We start from the raw sequence: 22920 nt of genomic DNA, 5'->3' as shown, positions 1-22920 counted from the left end.
GTTACTTGAAGACTTGAGAGGCACAAATGTCTGTTTAGTCAAAAAGGCCCATCAAAAATTCCAATTGAGTTACTTATTTCTTACAAAGTCACCAGGGCATTCCAAGGAAGCTTGCAGAGTTAAGGCCACCTGTGGTGTCCTGCACATGGGAAGCTACCTCACACACACCCCAGTGAGTAGTGGGGTATATTAATGGGGTAATCTCTTGAGTACATCTCTAAGGGATCTGGTGAGTAACACCACTAAGAAGTCATATTCTTTCCCCTGGGGGCCTTGCAGGTGTGCTAATAGGATATCAGAGCTTTCCGAAGAGTTTATTTTGCATAGCAAGACCAGACGAGGTGAATTACAGAGACAACTTACTTTAATGACAAGTCATCATCTTCATTTCTCAGCTCTCCAGTCATCCAGACAACTTGCTTCACATTTACTCCAGCCAGGTCCCCAGCATGGGGATGACCCATCAGTCTGCCATGCGTTACACAAGCCAATCTGTTGGGATGATAAATGATAAGCAGGAGCTCAGTGGTGCTGGATCTGTCAGAAAAAATCTTGGATGGGAGGGATGATGGGGCTGCCACACCAAAGCATGTTGTGGGCTCACAGCGGGTGCAGACCACAGGACCCGGTGCCACCAATTAATGTTTGTCTTACTGCACCCTGGATATCAAGAGAGTGCTGCACACCATGCAGGCACAGTGCTGCCCCTGCAAATAACAGCCGAGCAAATGTGCTTTACTCCGGGGAACGTGAGAAAAGATGCAAGGTATTATGTGAATATCAAACAACCAACAGCGACAATTAGTCTGGAGTTCCTTTGGGAATGGGGGGAAAGAACTTTGAACACACACAAAGGAGAAAAACAGCTTTACTCCTTTTTTTTTTCTTTTTACAAATTTTATTTGTACTCTACAAGAGACTCCTCTAATGACAGGAGACCTTTCAAAGAAACAAATCAAAATAATGTACACTCCTCTCACTACTTCCTCCATATGCACATGCGTCACCACGTCAAGAAAGACATGACAAAAACACTTTAATAGGGCACTGATCTGAGCATGATAAACCTTGAAGCCAGATAGAGAGGAAGCCTTTTACCTTCCCCCTCTCCACCAAGCATGCTGTTCTCTCTGCCCTCTGCCATGTCTGCATCTCAATAGCAGCTCTGTGTAAATATCAACCATCTGGGAAACCCTTAGACAGCAGAGGGTGCCAAAGCTTTTCCATTTCAGTGCATTTCACAGGCACACAGAATCCTGCTGCCTTTAAAGATCCAGTTTTAGATGCAACATTTTGTTTCTGTCACATTTAGCAATGTCCAACATCTCAATCATACAGTTTAAGACAGTAAACAAAGGGAGGGGAGTTTCATGTAAATGCTACAACCTGCCCCCTGCCCGTTGGACAAACGGTAAAAACAGCTGTATGTAATACCTGTGAGCTGCAATCAATCATTTGTTTTTGTTTTTCATATATAACTTGACCGCTGCAAAGTTATAGGTGCATCCTTAAAATGTTTTCAGAATGTTATTTTTATTTCTGCAACTGAACATAACACGTAAAATTCATTATATAGATTCATCACACAGAGTGATGCAATTCAAGTGTGTATTTGTGTTCATTTTGATCATTCTCGTTTTCAGGTAATGAAAACTCAAAATTAGTTTCACAGAAAACACATAAAACAGGCAAAAAATATCTTAAATACAAGGAAGACTGCTGACCTGATCGAGTAACAAAGAGGGGAAACCACAGAAGATCATCACTTAAAAAGCTGATTATTTGCAGAGTGCTTATATACCAAGCAAATTTGTGTAAAGTTGAGTGGAAGGATAAATTGTGGTCACAAGAAAAGTGGAGAGACACAGAATCAGATTTTTTTGTAAACAACCATTACCTACTGTTGTGTAGAGACGTGCCAACCTGAACGAGGTGGCCGTTAATGTTAATTCAATATTTGGAAGCGTGGCCAACACAGACTGACTGGCTTTGTTCAAATCTTTGGCTGTGAACAAAGCCATTGACCAATTACAGCTATAGGTGCACTATAATTTTAAAATTGGTCTGAAAATCAGTGTCACCATTCACATTTTCTCCTTCTTTTCACTGATTGGCCCTGTTGAAATTCAATCAGAGAAAACAAGCTGAAATGGGGAAATCCCAGACGGAGAAGGGAGATGAAAACGAGCAGAACTGTATAAGAAAGCAATTGCCGGGATATAACTAAACAATTAGAGCTTCCTGAAGACCACAGGCTGAGCGCCTCCATGTCAGACTGCATCATTGCTGTAATTCAATCGGAATTTATGCAAAGGAAGACTCGACCAAGTACAGCATCCATACACCGTACAATACATTGACATACTTTTCACAAGGCCCACATTTCCATGTTAAAAATCACTTTTTAGAGTTAGTATTGTAGTTTTCCTGATTTTTGGGTTGATTTTAATTGTCAAAATAAATAGTAATAACTGCCTAGAAATACATCACTTGGTTTGGAATGAATCTATTTGTGAGTTTCAGTTTTTGAATTGAATTACAGAACGGAATTAGCAAATCAATAAAAGGCAAATTTACTACAATGCATCTTGAATGTCTGATCTTTGCAGCTCACTGAAGAATCAAAAAGGTCTGTGCTAAAGTCACTGTGTAAAATACTTCTGTGCCTGAAATTGGGGATATGCTCCAACAAGATCCAAGTCACCACTCTAAGTGATACCTTCGTAGCATGTAAATCTAATGGAGGAGTGATTCCCAAACCAACCACAGTCCTAGAAAACCGTGAGAGAATGTGAAAGAATAAATACTGTCAAAAAAAAAAGAGAATAGGGTTATAACAATCTGCTACATTTTCTCTCACCTAAAAATTGCAGGAAGCTAATTGTTTGTTTTGAGGCCATCACAGACCCATAGTGTGTCTACATCTGCTCACATCTCATTTGTTTTCACAGTACCACAGCTTAGGTGAGTAACATTATCTCCTGGTGGTGCAGCCCATCATTCCAGGCACCCACTCGCTGAGCTGTCTGTAAGTTAATTCTGTCTGCTAAAAATGAGCATCTGTCTGACATTTAAACCACAGGGAGCCCTTGATATGTTGGCAGCCGGAATAAAGAGCATGCACCGTGAAAGTATAGAGAGAGATATGTAGCAGCATAATCTGAAGATTGTCTCCAAAATCTTTAGCTTCGAGTGCCAAATGAGCTTGCGAAGCAGAAGGCTGGCCAGCGCTTCAAGTGACAGATGCCTGATATGTTTGGCATGGATTAGCTAAAAGCTTATTTCCGCACTTTTTCTGTCACTGCGGAGCTTAGGTTTCTCAGACAATGCGCCGTTTTTCCAAATTCTGTGTAGGCTGTGAATCGGCCAAGCAATAGAGCTTTTGCTGTTGAACAACCAGCGTTTTACTGCAGACGGAATCTGTATTACTGTGGGATATTTAATAAATTTACCATGTTGTTTTCATGTTATTCCTGTAAATAACGCAAAAATAGTTGAGGTCTGTAATTGACACTCACTATCTTCCGTTGGTTTCACTCGCTACAAAGAGCAACAGATGAGTAATCTAAACACTCAACCAACCACTTGGTAAACACTACTGTAAAATATACAAATTTGACATCAGTCTTTTTCAAAGCAAATTTAAACACGCATATATTAAACGTCAAGCACTTATGCAAAATAAAAAAGCTCCATCCACCTCACATAATGTTCCATCCAGCATCGCCCACAGTGATGGCCAGTCAAATTGGATTAAGCTGAGGTGGCTCGGGGCTTCTCTGCAGCTGCTGCTGTTTGATATGGGGTTTAGGTGTGCTGCAAGTGTTAACTTGGCTAGACTTAAAAGACCTACAGAGATACATTAATATTTTATTTATACCACAGACTGTGATGCTAATGACTCATTGGTTGTCCAAATAAAAGAAAAAGAAAAAAGTGCGTTATCATAGATAACAATTGCTTTCACTTACAATCACTTTTAAGGGTGTTACTTCTCAACCTTGATTAAATGATTTTAAGTTTCTCTTCATCCTTCTATGTTTTTCATCATAAGTACAGACAAAGTTTTAAAAAATTAAAATGTACCACTTGAACATTCGGGTATTTTTATATACATTTCTTTACCCATTCAATGTCTAAGTCTTGTACTGTGGTCTATAGAATTCTCTGATGATATTAGAGACACAAAAAGTCACCCCATGAAAAGATCTTCATTGTTATGGGGAACATGTTATGTTTGGCCAAGTGACCACATGGCCAAGAATTTATGGTTGTGCCAAAGTGCCTCAGTATACATCACAGGTATCTTAAAGAACCAGCTTTTACAAAACAAACAGCAGCATTGATCAAATGCGTTGGGCCTTAAAATGATCTGTACCAGCCATCCTGGCAAATCGGTCATGTCCTATTGAAATAAATTTCCAACAGTACATAATGCATGTCTTCTGAAATCTTATTTTGTTGTTTGCTATGCAAATCCATATAATATTTTTTAAAAACTTTTGTGCTGTAAATACTAAATTCAGCATTAGTTTTGCTGATTATGTTCATTATGTTTAGAATTTAGCTTTCTGCATCACAGCTTTACAGACATGAGCAAGATTATGTGTAATTGTCATTATAAAACATTTCAGTTTGGACATTTCTCCTTTCAATTTTTTCCAAGAAGACCAGATTTGTAGAGTGCACCACTGATTTCCATGTCAAAAAAAGTTATTAATATAGTATGTCCACTATTTAATTTTAAATAAGGTCAAAAATGTGCTACTGCTTAAAATAAAAAGAGTTTACAAATATATCTCTAGATTTTATTGTCGAGTTGGAGAAACTTACTGATCACCCAATGCTCTGCCCCCTCACAACCATTTCTAGCTGTGGGTAGTGACATCTTGGATTAAGGTGGCAGAAGGAATTTTTCTCCTAAGGGTGAAGCAGGATGTAAGGGACTGAGAGGAGCCCCATTGCTTCTCCATATTCGAGAAGTGTCCATTGATGTGTTTTGAGGATGTGCCAAGCATGCCACCCACATGTATGCCAAGCGCAGTGTTTGGAGCAGGTCCAAAAGGGACATAACCTGTGGGCAGTCTAACAACACAAGAGAATTTGAGCCTTTGACTATGAAAGTCTTCTAAGGAAAGCTGGAGAAGAAGCCTGGTAGAAGGAATAATGCATTGACACCTCTGTTTGGGCCTCTAATTTTTAGGATTTAGTAAAGAAACAATCTAATCTAATAGGTGGATGAATGTTCGCTGCTGCAACCTTATAAATATATATATATATATATGAGACAGAAACTTGTTTCCCCTTTGTAACTCCTGACAGCAGTAGGTACCGTGTACGGTGGGGCACAAATTTTGACTGTTGTTAGACCTCTGATCATAATGCTTGATTAATGTTAGTTGAGATTGAGAAAGTTGGATTGCATTCATAATTTAATTTCAGAGATGCAGTTGGTCAGAGCAGAGTGAATTACTGTAGTGATGGATTTTGGTGCAGATGCAGAGTAATAATGGGGGTGGACACCATTCCTTGTATGTTGTTACCAAGAGGAAGCATTTGGAGGATAAACAAAGGAGAATTAAACACTGCTTCTTCTCATGGGGGCACCTTGGTACTGATGAGTGATAGATGAGGCCTGGTTGCTGATGTGACAAACTGTTGTCTGTTTGTGAGAGGTGACCTTAACCATGCGAGGGTACCACCAGTCATACTGAGGTTGAATTCAGCGCAGCGAGAGGCGTAGTGATGATGAGGGTTTTTGAAAACTGCTGTGAGGCTGATGAGCATGTTGAACAAACCTAAGCCTTTTGAAGACAAGGAGGCTTTTGGTGACTTTGGGGAGGGCTGAGTCTGGCCTCCGTTATGAGCAAAGAATGGAAACAGTTGAAAGTCATCACTGGATATGAGTTGGGCTTTGAATTGAGAGGAAACAACATGAGTCACTTATTTCTGACAGAAAAGAGAGATTAGAATTTGGAAAAAGTGGAAAATGGTTGCTGTCAGTGAGGATTCCAAGGTTTTTTGTTTGTTCTTTCAGCATTTAGGTGGCTGAAGGAGAAAAAAAGGATGGGTTAATGATTTCTACTACAAATCAGTGGATGGCTGGGAAGCCTTCATTTAACTGCGGAGAAATATCATCAATCCACATTATGAAAAATGTGCATTTTTGTTTTACTCATTTAAGTATTGATATATCTTGTCAATATTTGTGTGAATAATATATTTGTAATAATACTTCTAAAAGCTAGATAATGTCTTCCTTTATCTAGCTATAAAAATGGCATCAGGTGCCTGGCATAGAATCATAATGAAATCCTTGGGTTCGTTAATGTTAAGGGTTTTGTTATGACACGAGACATAAGAGGGAATTGCTAAGGATGAGGGCTAAGAACAGCAATATGAAGAAAGGATGAGAGTTGATATTGCCATGGTAACAACTGCAGATTATGAGCTGTTGTGCAAAGCAGCGGAACCTGTGAAAAGAGAGATTTTATGATATTATAGTAGATATCTGACCCCACCTCTCTGTGCAGTGCATAAAAACACAACAAAAGTACTGCATTTATAATAGAGTTGACACAGTATTTGAGCTTTGTTGAGGAACACAATTGAGAATGAAGCTTTAAGACTGGACGCTCACAATGTGCATATGTGAGCTGGTCTATCATGTCAATCTAAAACATGAAAGACCAGGTGGTGAAAACACATTTGCCAATGTAACGTCTTTGCCAGGTTTTTGATTTATTCCAAACATTCAACTCTAAATTGCAGATGATAAACGTAACATTTTCAATTTCTAAATAATGAATTCTAAATATGGCCTTTTAATCAACTTTCTCTTGAGTCATTATTGTTCATCAAAAAAATAGGAGAAAGGTGCAGAAAGCCGTTTAAAATCCATTTTTTACTGTTCTTACTTTTTCACCGATTACCACAGACCATCAATAAACCTGAAGAAATGCAACTGCCAGGGGTTACACAAATCAGTGGTTAAGGTCAGCAGAGCAAAAAACGTACATGTTCAGACTGTGTGGGAGGTTTATTGATGCAACTTGAGTTTGTGGAAGACAGAATTCCTGAATAATTTCTAAAATATTTTCCCAGAGTTGGAGTTCTTCAAAGTTCAACATGACAGCACTAATACTGCAGATGAATGGAATTTTGTAAAAATGTTTGCACTGGAAATTATTTAAAATTGTGAAAACGTGTTAGATTTTAAGTAAACTTAAAATACTCATATATACAGTTCTTATGAGGAGAAAAAAAAGGACCCATATCCCAATGCTATTTTTTTATGTTGTCATAGTTGGGGCAACTGTGGCTAGTGGCTTTAGTAGCCTTTCAACTGAAAGGCTGTCGGTTTGATTCCAGCTTCCTCCTGTGACATGTTGTGTAAATCCATGATTAAATAACCAATGTTTGGACTAATTGTCCAAAGGGTTACATGTGTGAGGTTTACAACATGATTGTTATTAGAAGTATATTGATTAGGATGAGCACTGACACGGTTTTGTGATTGTTTATTGCATAATGCGGCAAATTCTTACATAATTTTTTTAATGGCGTTACCTCCTTATTTTGTAATAGTCAGTGCAAAATGTACTCTAGCAGAAAGTTTTATAAAATACCCTCAAGAATTTATTACATTTTGTTTTGATTATTAATGTGATTTTAATGTCATTTTATCACATTTTGAAGTCAGAATTTATTACATCTTGAGGCATTACAATGTTGGCTACTGTTTCTGTTGAAGCCCTCGCTTTTTGAGCAGCCACCTTAAGTGTCTCTTAAGAATTACTTCATGCCTAACTCCAAGTGACTGAAGAATGTGATTATAGTTCCTTCCTTGATTAAAATCTCCATGCATAAGTGGAGTGAACCCACACAAGCATTAGGAGAACAAGCAAACTCAATACAGATCCCCAAGTGAGGGATTCAAACCCGGGACATTCTTGCTGCATCGTTGTTAACGTTGTAAGTGACAGGGTTAACAACGATGCCACCATGTAGTCCTTCACAAACAGAAAAATCCACATAAAACACAACCCTTCTGTGAAAGTCTGTCAAACATTTTTAAGAACATTAAAAGAGCAAACATCAACCAACAGATACAAACTAGCCATGAACTAAAGCAGAATTAAGACGATGAAAAGCACCCCTAGCTTTGAACATCTCACAGAGCTGTGTTTAATTCCTAATCAGAGAATGGAATGGGTATTATTCAACCACAAACCAACAAAGTTATGACCAAGCCCCAAACCTGATAATCCAGACACAAAAAAACTGCTGAGATCTAGAACTGAGCCAAGATAACTAGTATTACAGGTCTTGCATTTCATAAATTTGGCAGCTGTTGAAGAGTACCAAGCGGCATTGTTAACAAACAAACAAAACATGTGAAAAAAATGTGGTGAAATGGGACCTAAATTGAACCCTACCACTTTAATAACATCCAGTTACAATTGAATGGTTTAGTTAAAGCACTATGTTAGAAAATTGCAGTGAAATGCCAAAAATATTGATTGATTGAATACAAAAAGATGAAATGTATACAATCCTTCATGTTCCAAACCCGTGTCCCCCTTTTGAGAATTAGACTCCAGGTTTCAAGAGTCAACATCATATCACCAACATAACCTGACAAGCTTTGAAGCCAGACTCCTGAACCTGCACGAGGGAACATGCAAGTTTAACACACCACCACCTAACCAGCCAAAATTCGACAACTTTATTGAGGCAAGAGGACAGTGTAAACAAGCAAGAACATTCTCGTATATGTTATGTTGTGAATTCTGGTATCCTGCTAAGTATTTATATATAGACCTTCAGTGGGAGCTTTTAGCATCACAAGCATCCCTGTTTGTCACTGATAAGGTCTCAATGTCATAAAGATCAGAGGGGTAGTTGAGCCCAGTGGATCAATAACCGCAGCTGTTCTGCCTGTGCACAGTTGGTAATCTTTAAGTCAGGGGCTCACACAGAACAGCTGAGAAATTAGCTCTGCAGGTTTTAAAAACTATTGTATTGCAGTAAAACAATGACCACAGATGTGCAGATTTAGGTGATTTAATATTTATCCTCAAATAACCCAAGTTTATTCAAATTCCATGGTTCAGATGTGCGGTCAGCTATTACATGCCACGTTGATATATTTTCAGCTAAAGTTTAATTGAATTTTTGAAAGGACTTCAGTGATTTAATGTCCGATTATAGTCTATTGACTTCCATCTACAATGACAATTTTGCAGCAATCATGAAGCATTAAGTCTCTGATAGAATAGGCACAAATTACAATTTTCCTCCTACAACACAAAAGCCGTGTGACTAAACAACACAATTTCTCAACTTAAAATATGTGTTTATTAATGTCAGATAAATGGTGCTGATTAAACCCTTGTTTATGTGGGCTTGTACACAAACATGGCTATATTTGCCTGAAGGACTAATGGAATATAAAATAAAATCTGCAGTCTAGCCTGTAATCAGGCCACCCATTTGTATTATAATAGTTTTATTGTGCAATTAGACCCACTAAAAATCACTTTGTAAATATACTTACAACAAAATGTAAGGAAATGTGTTTGGTTGATTATTTTTTTATATTTGTTTTGTTGTTGAAATGCTTGGAAAGCTTGCTCCAACACTGCTGTGTAATGGCATCCCATTTATCAATCAGCAGCTGGTGCAAGACAGCAAATATGCCTGTGTTGGTCATTTGGGCATGAGCAGCATGTTCATGCTGATCCCACAAGTGTTCAGTGAGGTCAGTGCTGCAGACAGACCTTTCCATCGTCTCCTCTCCCTAATTCTGGAGGCAGTCTGTGATAAACCCTGCTATGTGTTGACGCACATTGTGATGTTGGAGGATAGAGCTCTGTCCCCAAGAGTGCAGATATGAGGTGGCCACTTGTTGCAGAATCTCATCTCAATATCTGTCTGTATTAAGATGCTCTCTGTTGATGACAAGCCTTGCTTTTCGAGTGATAGTGATGCCACAGCAAAAGCTTTTTGGCATCGACAGAAAGGATTTGGCAATTACACATGGGCAGAATCAATGTATTTAACTCTGATGCTCAAGATGTGAAATCATTTTTCTCACAAATGTGGCATAATCTAAAGGAAAAATAAGCAGGTTTTTCCACAGTATAAGAACAAGCTGCACTTTCAAAACTATGAAAACAGTAACCAAAAAAGAAAAAAATGATGTAGTTGACTTGTTTAATTTTCATTTGTCCCAATCTCCTTTGAAAGTAGGGGTTTTTCATCTTCACTCCATTGATTACTTTATTGTAAATAATTTCACCTGTACTCAGCAGCTCACAGAAGATTAAAAAACCTTTTTTTAGCAGTTGGTGCAAAACTGATATTGCAGTAAATTTTAAAGTGGTCAAAAAATGATCACGGTCAAATATTATGCAGGTTTCACAGTGTGACGCTTCCTTTTTGTGTCCGATTCAAGCGAAATCACACGTATTATTCTGTCAAACTGTGAGGCACACCAGCAACATACTCAGTAGTTTAGAATAGTAACAGTTCCTCCTTGTTTTGTTCCACTGTACCAAGTCTAAAATTATGTCTCTGATTACAAAGCAAAACTGTGAATAAGAATGTAACCTTTTAACCTTACAAAGGTACGGTATGAGTTTCTGTTGTGACAACAGCAAAATTATAACTTGTGGAAGGGAAAAACATTTAATTGTGAAGCCATTTCCACAATTCGGGTCCGTAGGAAGAAATTGGGAAGATTTTCTCATCTCATACTGTGAGATCTAGTACTACAAAATTACAGAAAATAATGATAAAAAACATAAAAGATATCTTAACATTGTGTTTAGTTGGTATATCAAAATATTAGGTACTGTCTATATGTCACTTAGAGCTTCTGAGATACTAGAACATCATCATTGTGGTTACACTTGTTTTTCATTTTTGTGCTTCCGCTGTGTGAAATGTACCTGTAACATGACTGATTGTCATACATACTGTAGCTGTGTGGCATGAGTTGCACTGATTAGTGAAAATATGTTTGTAACCCTGTAAACTGCATATGAATATAAAATGGGGAAACATCTGAAGTATGTTGTTCACATGAATAATGTAAGCCAAGAATTTACTGTCAAACTATGGAGAGAAGAACATAAAAATTTCAATTTAAAACTTTGTTTTGAGGCTGAGACAACTCTTAAGTCAATGAAAAGAGAAACAATTTTCAGACAAGTTCTAGATACAGTGCCTATTAAAAGTATTTGACTCCCTTGGATGTTATTCCTTTCACAAATTAGTCATAATCAACATTAGTTTTTGGGGAAGGAGTTGACAAAATTAGAAATATTAAATGCCAAATTAAAAACTATTTTTACACGAAAATGAGAGACCTCAATCTGACAATGTTTCTGGTAAGAAACTGGATAGAAAGAAAAAAAAAGAAATTAATAACCTGTTTTCTTATTATAACTGGTATGACTATACATGTTATACTGCACAGCTAAACCTGTGACCTTTCACAATCATTTTGTCTTTTGACAAGAGCTTCAAAGGTCACAAATGTGATTATTTGGCCAGTGTAAATGAGAAATAACAGATCAATGACTGGTTCTCTAAGAAGCAACCTGGTCAAGAACGGCAAAGGTCTGCCCATGGCTCAGAGTAAACAGGGAACGCAACCTTATATTCCAACAAGGAATATAAGTGATGTTTCTCATATACGTAATTAACAGAATTTCTCAATAACCTCAATTTTGCTGTTTGTTTACCCAAACAGAGTTTGGTTGTTCAGCAGCTTAGTTTGGGATGTAATCTGTTAAGCCCCCCAGTATTTGTCCAGTTTGGCTGCTAATGATTATCAAGCAGGGGGAGTCTGCTGCGTTGATCTGAAGCACCTGGAACAAAAACTGGATTCTCAATAAAGAAGTCATTTGTGAACAATCAAAACATGAAGATGGATGGCAATGAAAAGCAATATTCATCCACGCCCCCAACTCCACCATCTGGCATGAACGACGTCTAAGGAAATGGTGACCCATATGAAAGACTTTGCTAGAGAAATGCTGAGTAGCATCTGCTTGCTGTGAATCTGCCTTGGGTCTTTCAGATGCCATGACAAATTACATTAGGCAGTTTACATTTAATTAGCCACTTCAGTGCTCACCTCTTAGCAGAAATAAAATTCAAGCAGAGTATTTTGACTTATCCTTGACAGTTTTTATCCATATCCTCAAATGTTTATGGTTTTCTAATTTGTTGTTTGTACAACAAACAGCTATATCAATAGACGCCAAGTATCTGGTTGTGAGTGGAACTTTTTTTTTTTTTTGGTTGTTTTCGTTTTATTTTGTTCTGCAAGGCCTTTAACACTGCCTGCCTGCTGTGGTTAGTAGTCTCACAGATGGACATTGTGGGTTTCCTTGGAGTCACAGCTGGCAATGTTTGCAGAGGAGAGTAGAGTCATTCAGCAGCTTCTGGCCATCCTGACACAGATCAAAATGATGTGATGATGATAAATAAGCTTGTACTGATGAATGAAATTGTATGACTTGAATTCATCTTCAGTCATGAACATTTATCATTTTATTCACAAATACATCCCAGCAAATAATAAATAATTATGAGTGATTGCTTTTAAGCTCGGCCAAATAAATTTGGTTCCTCCTCCAGATTCCACTCAGCATTTCATGTCTGCATGAAATGCTTAGTGATTGTGATGTTCTTAACATAAAAATGGGCACCTAAATTACTTTCTGCTCAAGGCCTCATATGACCTTGGGCCAGCCCTGCATGATGAGCTGGAGCCACTGTTCTGTGCATCTCTCTCCTGGATTTGAGACACAAAGAGGGTGATTTCATTCATGTGACACTAGGGACAAAAGACTTTTCTGTTGTGTGACTGCTGAGTTTTTAATAGATTATGCTTGTTTCCGTAGGCCAGGCTTTATCATACAGATTTTTCTGTTCTGCACTCCTCATGGTCAGCCGGCTTGCGCTATAGCGCTCATTCAGGTGTTTACAGGTCCACTCTGCGGCCACATATTTAGCTGATCTGCCTGACTGGAGCAGAAGCGAGATAGAAAAGGCATTTGAAGCATAGAGATGCTACATAACGGTATATTGCGTGATGACGGGACGACTGCGACAGGTTCTCTATAATCAAAGCCATCTGCCCACTAACCCACTTGCCCACTGAGGAAGTTTCCAGTAGTTCTGTGTGCCGCTCCACTCCTGCTTTGAGCCATTTCAGGAACAAAGTATTGGCCTGACTTATCAGTTCAAAAATCTGTTTTATGTGCTTTAAATCACTGTACTGCTGGAACAACTAACTGTCCCTATTTAAGGATAAGTGTTGAGGTTGAAGAATTTCAGGTTGGTCCTCCATTTTCACAGTTCCACCTTGTTCAACAAAAGGTCTTGCAACTCTTTGCAGACACTTAGCAAGAAACTAGGAGGAGTTGATCCAGTGTCCTTCAATTTGGAAGCTTCAACTTGTATCCAGCAAACATTATTTTATTCATTGCAGCGCCAGTTTGGTCAATACCTTTCTTGTCCATAAGACCATATAGTATTTCTTCAGAAGGTATTTTAATTTATCTGTCTATTTAACTGCAAATTTCAGTCAGTAAGTTTGTGGGTTTATGTATAAATGTTATGTTTTGTGGGTTCAAGGAAATCCATACTCAATTCAGATTTGTCCTAACCGTGCTATGTTTTAAAATTCAAATGTTTAAAAGGGTTAATAAAAGCATTGGATGAAAATATTTTTTGGAAAATATGGGTAGATTAAAACATTATTTTGATGCATTTTATAAATATTAGCATTTGATAGAGAAATGCAAATAGTTTATATTATATCTATCTTTTAACCCACTATTTCTGGACTATAATTATGAGTTTCGGATTTATTAAATATCAGTTTTCATAGCCTTTCATCAGATTTTTTAGAGGAGACATTTCCTAATGACCTGAGGAGTGAAGTGGAAGTGATGAAAGACTCATTTAAGGTTGAAAAAAAAATCTAGGTCAATGTGAATCTTGTTATGTTGACATGTAGTAACACAATCAAATTTAAAACCTTCAAAACAGAAGTCAGCCCTTTGCAGGCTCAGACCCAAAGACAGAGGGTGAGTCAGAGCAAGTTTTTCCAACTATTGCCCAGGATTTAGGTCAGCCAAGTAACTCCAGGTGGCACAGGTCCTTCCCTGAGGACATTATTCCATCTGTATCTAGACCAAGGTTAGAAACAGTGGCCCAGGGGCATAATAGGACATTAATTTTTAATGTAAACTAACCCATCTCTAGTTAGGGGAGCAAGGTTATGAGAGGTATGCTTGACTCTGTAGCTGTTTGTATTTCTTGTCCAGAATTCATTTTAAAAGGTTCCAGTTATAGAAACAGGACATAAACCCTTAGCTATTACCCAGTATCATCTTGTTTAACAACCTGAATCTTGTGTAATAGCTCTGAAGAAGATGACATACTCTTAAACAGGTAACACTTGCAGAAATTCAAAATGATTAAAAGTAAAAATCAAAAGTACTCAGCCAGAAAAAAGAAAATATTTGTTTTCTAGGCCCTTTTTCCCACTGACCACTTACCAACTCACTTCAGAAGTTTAGTAATTAGTAGTTTGCATTTGTTAGATACAACTTTAGCACAGAAAACACAATGAAGATCACTGAACACACCATAACTGTCAAGTTATATGTGCTATTTTTTTTCTGATTTTTATGAGTAAAGAAAATTATAAAACCCTATATTATATATATATATATATATATATATATATATATATATATATATATATATATATATATATATAGGGTTTCCTTTACATTTCCCTTGGGATTAATAAAGTGTTTTTGAATTAGAATTGGGTTGAATTATGTGATACTTTGTTGGTCTATTAAAACCCTCAAAAATACATTGAGTTTTGTGAGTAAAACATGACGGAATGCATGGAAAATGCAAGATGTACATATACTGTATGATTACTGTAGAAATTGTGACTTTGCATAAAACGTCATCTTAGTTCTTTGCAGAAAATTCACCAAAGTGACTGGAAGGTTATTCTGGCTGCTTTTCTCTTTGTTTTATGACTTGAGCTTCTGCTGAAGTGATTTCAAAAGCATGTTGGCTCTGAGCGTTCTCTTTTGTATGCCAAGATGAATTTGAAATGACCTTATTTATCCATGATTAGTCAGAAACATTTCATGTGAAATTGTCTTCTCTTAAACAGTCAAAAGCCACACAGTTCTAACAGATGGTGCTGTATGATGCAACTTAATAGTCAGAGATTGCCACTGCGCTCTGCCGCTTATTCTCTGTTATCAAAAATTCACATGCAAACAAGAAATCACTGTGTTCTTGGAAACTATTTTTGCTCACAGATACAGAAAAGGGAACATTTTGCTTTGGCTTTACTTTGATCTCGATCAAAATGACTATTTGGACATTTACATTTAACATTAAAAAGCACATATGCCACTAAACTACTAATAAAAACAAGCAAGAAAAACTGAATATAGCACTCTATCAGCAACCCCGGAAACATAAGTGGAGAAATACCAAGACCTATGGTCAAGGTGTTCAACTGCAAAGTCAAATTTATGTTACATTATGCTTGATATATACACAGCATTTTCATAACAACTCAAGGTAACTTAGTGACTTGATTGTGCTATAAAATAGTATAGTGGAAAATACATAATAGTGCCCCTATAAGCCTAGATGTCTTCCCGTCCCACATAAATGAAGAAAAGCATTTTCAATTTCAGTGAAAGTTGTTTTAATAGTTTTAAGAAATAACATTTGCATAAGGTAAAGTATTCTGGGAAGGATGTTCACTTTTATTAGACTCACCCCACCCACTCAGGACAGTAGGAGGTCAAACCACCTATTCAAATCTCTCTTGACCGAGACCAGGACAGTTTTAAAATGTAATATGTACAACTGTGAGGAACTCGCTGATACTCTGCCGCAGTCTTCTAATGTAACCCCGCTGTTTAGGGTACCAACAGCGAGTCGTTCTTGTCTTGTGTCCATTGCCTTTGTGTTTCATATATCTCATCGAAATGCCCAGGCAACATGCGAATATATATATAGGCAGACTTTTATCCGAATGCCTGTCATTCAGATTCTTATGTTGGTGTACTGGCAATTAAGATGTCAAAACAAATTAAAGAGGAGTGCAACCTGAAATTAACTTCTGTTTCCTGGTAAGGGTTTGATTTTTTTAATCACCCTACAGAACAAAGTTATTTTTCCTATTTCGTGAACATATAATAATGTTAAAACATTTCCTCTCAAACTACAAGCTTCAATAGCCAACATGTTTATAGTGAAATCATACAAGACATAAAACAGCTGATAAGAGATGCAAGTAAGTTATTAGGATGAGGATGTCAATATTAAAAGGCTTGTCCATCCTATGATACAAAAAAAAACTAAATCAAGTGCTCTAAAGCAACCCTATGTATTATTTAATCTTTTTTTTATATTGATAAAGTAGCGGTTCAGTTTAATACTTCCACCCTGCAGGTAATTGCAAGCTGTCTTACCAAAAATCACCAGGACGAGAAACATGAAGATAATGAAACCCTGTTACATTAATGGCATTTGATCAGTTAAACTGAACCATATAGAAAATACCCATTTATATTAATGTGTTCTACTCTATTTCCAATATATATTAATGGAGGGTATGAATTTATTTCGCTATGTAGACAGGCATTTTCTTCAGCCTTCTACTCCCATTAAATGAACCTGAGGTTAATTATTCATCCACCATATAATGATTGATTTACAAAGGAGGGTTTGTGCTGAAACAGTTATTTTATTTGAATCAAGTATTAAAATATAGAAATTAAAAATGTTTATTTTTAAGTTGATGTAAACTACAACCACAATACGCACAATTATTAAGTGACTAATGCTTTATTGTAAGCATGAACCTGTTGGTTTGAGATACAAATTTCTTTTTTTATCTGCATGATCAGTTAATATATTGCAGTCACAAACAAGTTGTACAATGCTTAAAGCAATGTTGTTGTGGATTTTGTTCTTATTTTTCTGGAAAAGAAGATAGCACATATTCAAAAGAACACAAAAAGAAAAATAAATACCCTGAGCATTTATCTTGTTTGTGCAGATGTACTCCATTGATCATCAGTTGTCAAATCGTGAGAACTGATTGTATTTTTGTTGTTCTCACCATGATGGTTATTTTGGCCACAGGGTATAATATTTCAAGCTCTGATGCTCAAAGCCTACTTTGTCATAATTTGCTCTGATTTGTGATGCCTTGATTAGATGAGGGATTTTGATTGCAATCAACAATTTACCCTGGACTGGGAAGCATCACAATGAACATTGATAACATTTACTCAAAAAGCTATACTGCGCCTTTCCCAGTCCCCTGTCCTCCAGGATCCATTTATCCAATACCCTAATGGCAATTAAGTGGCAGCAAAAACTAGTTAGTGTTCACTTGTGGGGCCCTGTGTGACATGAAAGTGTAGTATTCACACAGAGTCAGGAGGGAAAGGCAGATGGTGAGACCATAGGAGTCAAAACTTCATTGGATAGGTTCAATATGTACAAATCCTCCAGTAACTGCAGACATTAAAGGTGTTTTTTTTTTCAAGCTGACTTTATATATTTCCTCAGGGTGGTGGAAGCACTTTATTTACTGCAGATTTTTAAAATCACTCACTGTTTGTTGCTGTTGCATTTATTGGTATTCTATCAGCTGCACTTTATCCAGAATCTAATTAACATGTATCACTCAAGGAAAGTTTGAAAAGGAAAAAAAAGTTAGCAATTTTCTACACAGTCTCAAGACAGTATTGTACTGCAAAAGTATGTAGGTTAATCAAGTATTAGGAATTCCTTCGTTCAGCCACTTTTAGAACTTAAAGGAGAACCACTTTATGCCCATTCTTTTGTCAATATTCTAATTAGGTGTTGAATAACTGTGGCAGGTAGCGTTTAACCAACTTTTGGGATAAGCCATACTGGATGTTTGCATGTAGGCTGTGGGCGGATACTGGCAGGGATTATAGCGCAGACTCATATCCATCCTAACTCCAGCATCATACTTTGCCTGGAAATTAAGAAACCCTCAGCAAGACTGTGGCTGCACATTGCAAACACGTGCTGCATGGATGTTGATGAAAATCAACTTGGAGTTCAGCCAGATCTTTGTCCATGGCTCAACACTTAAGGGTCCCCCACCCCCACATCATTAATCTTCAATTTTATCAATGCGTTTAATCAAAAATAAAACTCTGAGACATTAAGGCAAAACATTTTTAGAAATCAGCTATTTATATGAAATTGTATGCTCCTTTTTGTTTAGTAATGTAAACAAACATGTTAAATCTTTAGAAACTTTGCAACAACTAGTTCCTATTACTTTCTGGTAATTTAAGTTAGTAAACATCATTGATTGTAGGGTACACCTTGATTTCACCACTGTTTTCTTGGGGTGTTTTCAGTTTTCTTTTTGTCGTTTTTTGCTTGGCAAGGCAGTATTTTTTATTTAACTTCATGATAAAACTAACTGAGTAAAACAACAATACCCAAATCAATGTGACATGACATAAAATTGAAGCATGATAATTTTCTTGTAGTTTTTGTTACACATGTAAACATGTGTCACATTGTTAGAGCGACTAAAAGACATCATTTTTTCCCATTGAAGCAGCAGGCGAACATGTGTAATCAGTGCAGCTTTTTTTCTTAGCAATTTTGGTCAACCTGCATTCAGTGTCCACAACTATTCTGGCCAATCAGTAGTGGAGGACTGCACTACTACTTCTCATTTAAACTGTACTAAAGCATCAGGATATGAGTGATACTTCAGTGTACTAAAGCGAGCAAAATAGATCTTTTGCTAAAGTCTTTTGCTAGGGGTCAGCAAAAGACCTCCAGGTCTCCAGCGCTAGGTCTTTTGCTGAAGACCTAGTGTGATTTAGTTAGATGGCTTTTAGTTGTCAGCCTACTGTCACTTCTACTTGATTCAGAAACGTTTCTTTGGAGACGGTCAAAACGAAAACACAGCAGTATCTTAGAAACAGGTGAGAATGCTACACATGTACTTACTACCATAAATAATCCAGTGGTATATTGTATCTGTAACCTAAGGTGTAGGTTGTTAAAGGCCCTCAGCAACAGATAAGACACTTTCGAAGGTTATCCTTATTTGACTTGCAAACTTGCTCAACTTACTTTTCTTTGAGCAAGAGAAGCTGCTGCAGACATATTCTGTGTGCTCAGCCATTCCTGAAAATATCAAACAAAAGCTACATCTTCAAAAAGTCAGACCATATCTGTCCAAACCATTTGATGGATTTTTGAATCGCTTTTAAGAAACATTTTGGTGAGCTGAATAAATGCACAGTACGAAAACTATTGCTATGCTTGTTCTTCAGCTGCTTGCTTGTACACAAAGTTAAGCGGAACCACTGAGGGCAGTGTGCAAAAATAACTTGAGTTGTTTTTGCAGATGTACAGAAGAGAATTTCTGTGGAGAATTAGGTCCAGACCTTCTTCACAGTTGCTGTTCATGTGCTACACAGCTGGATGTTCTCTGCTTGAGAAGCAATCTCACAGCAAGAAAATCTCCAGGGTTGCATCTAGCTAAAGCACCCAGGAGCCATGATATGATACAAAAAGTGAGGTGTGGAAATTACAGGGTTTTGTTTGGTGGAAAGTAAAAAAAAGGCAGCTGAGGCTCCCTACCTGTCTGTAATGCACAATGTTTTCTGTTGATACAAATATCACATGTATTTTTGGATTCATCTACTTTCATTGTTTGAGAGCACATATCAGGATACAAAAAACAAAAAAAAACAGAACATCAACTCTTTCAGAGAGAATTTTGCAGTCGGTCACGTTCTCATGAGTCCCACAAGAAAACATGTCTACAAGTATTCAGTGCTGCATATTTTTTTGTGTCAAAATGACTTTGGAAAATGTCTAAATTTGTATCTCCAAGCAGTGGAGACAAAAAAAAACAATAAGAAAGTGACATGTGAGTCCCACCTTTTTTTTCAAACTAACTAGTTTCAGTGGAAAGAAAAATATACTAAAATGTGATGGTGGTTCTGTAGACAGTCGGCTAGAGAAAAACAATATGCTCCATGATTGCAACGCACTTAAGAGTTGCTACGAAGAAATACGAGGCTATTATACAGGGCTTGATGCATGCAATGGTTCAAACAATGTATTCTCATTATGTACCAGTATTGTTAGATTCCAATTCCTTGCCACACAGAGAAGTGTTTTCACAACCATTAAGATTTTTTTTAAATCCTCCATAATTTTCCCATATTTACACTTGTTCTTATTGTAATAATAATAATAGGAAACCAGTTTGTATATTCTTCATAACAGAGCAAAAGAAAAAAAAAAAAAAAAACACACAACTACGATCCTAAAACAGTTTTATAACTTAAAAGTCACGAACATTACATATAACTGAAACTGATGGGCTGTTGGATGTGGGTTTACTATTTATTCCTTCTGTCAACTGCTGTTAATTCAAAGTTAATCAAACACTCATGCGCCTCTAGAACAGAGCTTGGAGGTGATTTAATTAAAAAAGGCATTTAAAATTTGCTGGCTTGGAACCCTGATTACTAGTGTATGATGATTAAATTTTGAATCCAGGAAGGAAAAATAATTTACTGTAGATTCAGGAGTAATTGATGAATAAGAACACTAATTAGTCTAACTATTAGTAATATAAATCTCAGAATCACAGCTGATTAACAAAATACAGAAACTAAAAATCACCAAGTCATGCAAATACAGACAACTAAGGTTGTCACAGTTTGGTTGATGGATAAAAAGCATTTAAATGACAGGAAAAAAAAAAAGCTTAAATACTCCCTCATAAGAGCAGTGTAAAATTGTAGACATAAGTAAAGAGCAAAAAAAGTGTTTTATATTTTAAGCACACAGCAATACTGGAGAAATATTGATTTTCAGTCTAGATAATTTACTGTATGTCACTGCAAAATAACATTTATGGGAATACCATAAATGCAAAAATAACTTCACAGCCATCAGTTGTGATAAACTTTGACTTCCAGTAAACACTATTACATCTTGCATATGTTGGAGTGGTGCATGTTTAGCCCACCATTGTTACAAAAATATAAATGTAACATTATTGGTCCGATGATCCAAGACGTTTTTCCTTCTTACTTGCATTTTGCCTTGCCAAAGTTTTCCCACAATGTTTTCACCTTTGAGTATAACCTGCTTTTACTCTTGTTTTGCTTTGGCTTTAATTCTTTTGGTAATGAGAAGATTTTTTTAGGAAACAAACATGATTTTCCCAAACATCTGACAGCACAAAAACCATTCCCACCCTGGTTAGAAAGATGATGTTCACCTACATTTTAGCACAGCTTGTGCTTCATTAGTGCTCTGCACTGTACAATATTGTCTAAATAAAAGAGTGGTAAAATACCATAAATTTTACACATTATAAAGCAGAGTAAACTCTCATAAAAGTACAGGTCATTATATAACTGCACTTTTGAGCAAGCTTATGGTTTATCATCTTATTAAATAGCATCCAGTGGCAATTGCTGAAAGCAGGTGAAAGAAAAGATATCAAGGTGAATGCATGTTCATCTGAATGCCATACCTCCTCAATGATGCCAAATGATCTTTCTCAGGCTTGACTGGATAAAGTCAACGTTCTGGAGGCAGACATCAATCCTGTTTATGGCTATTGGGCTTGAGGATGTTTTCTGGCTCTGCTGTTTAACACTACCCCCCCCATAGCGAAAGCTGCAGAGAGGAAAGAGCACGAGCGGTTATACTGCAGCTCAGGGCAATGCAGCTGTCAGCTGCAGCCTCACACTCATTAAGGATTGATGTAACCAAATAAAATGTTGCGTGTATGTATCCAATGTGTATTGAGACACAATTTCAGGTGTTAAAATGAAAGGCAACATATGTTTATAATATTTTTCACAGGTTACCTTTTGTGTCCTGGTTCTATTGAATGTCATTCATTACTGTTAAAAATGCATGCCACCCAATGCCACCCCCAAAAAACACTGTCAGTCTTGAAATTACTAACATTAACGAAGATGTGACGAAGGCGCCGACTGCCACGAGCTTGGACGTAGTCATAACGTAAAGTCCGTGTCAACATGCAAGCATATTCGCACGCACACAAATATGTGAACAACCGACAACATACTTTTTTGTTTCAGCTCAAACTGGCGCGGTTCGTCGTGGGAGGCGTTCCTGCCTCGGTTATCATATCCATCCCAACGTGTAATTTTCAGAGTCAAACATTTTCCCGGTTCAGATTTTCAAACAGGGCTGTTTCCGGATTGAGGGAACATGATGTCACATGATGTCATCAGGACGTATTGGGTGTTTTGTATTAAATTGAGTATTGTATTTTTGGTCACAGGTTTATTTTTTTATTTTTTTTCTCAGTGCTATAATTATTTTTTGTTTTGTATACTTTGATAAGAGTTTACTTGACTTAGAAATACGTGTCTAGTTTTTTTTTGTTTTGTTTTGTCTTCCTGTAGGCGGAGTCTATGACTATAAAAGACTGCCCTGCAGCGCAGAGAGCCAGTCTGAGTTTATTCTCCAACCAAGTAATACAGAAGGTGATAGACTATTATAATGAAGGTACTGTTGTTTATAATCTCCCTTGGGCGTCCAGTGTGAATATGCTGCACATCTTCATCTTTGTTCACCTCCTACAGACTGAAAATGAGCACAATAAACATAACTGAAAGAAACTATGTCATTGGTCAATCATTTTTGTTTTGTCCAAGTCTTAATAGAGCCCTGCTACAGAAGACATCATCCATTTGATGTTCCAACAACCAAAGAACATTTTGCATCATCTTGCTTCTGAGCCATTTTGACATGGGTCATAGACATGGC

General features: G+C 37.0%; 1 long non-coding RNA gene across 1 annotated transcript; it reads right to left on the bottom strand.

Moving 5' to 3' along the window:
• On the bottom strand, positions 1-22920 carry LOC145555231 (uncharacterized). Its single transcript, XR_014091336.1, has 3 exons — positions 22214-22920; positions 21650-21795; positions 1-492 (listed from the first exon to the last, which is right to left on the bottom strand). It is a non-coding gene; the product is annotated as an uncharacterized LOC145555231 (long non-coding RNA).

This window comes from Poecilia reticulata, chromosome 15 (assembly GCF_904066995.2).
Source record: "Poecilia reticulata chromosome 15, P_reticulata-male-v2, whole genome shotgun sequence".
NCBI lineage: Eukaryota > Metazoa > Chordata > Actinopteri > Cyprinodontiformes > Poeciliidae > Poecilia > Poecilia reticulata.
The sequence above is the reverse complement of the archived record's forward strand: the minus strand, read 5'-3'. Positions and strand labels throughout refer to the sequence as shown.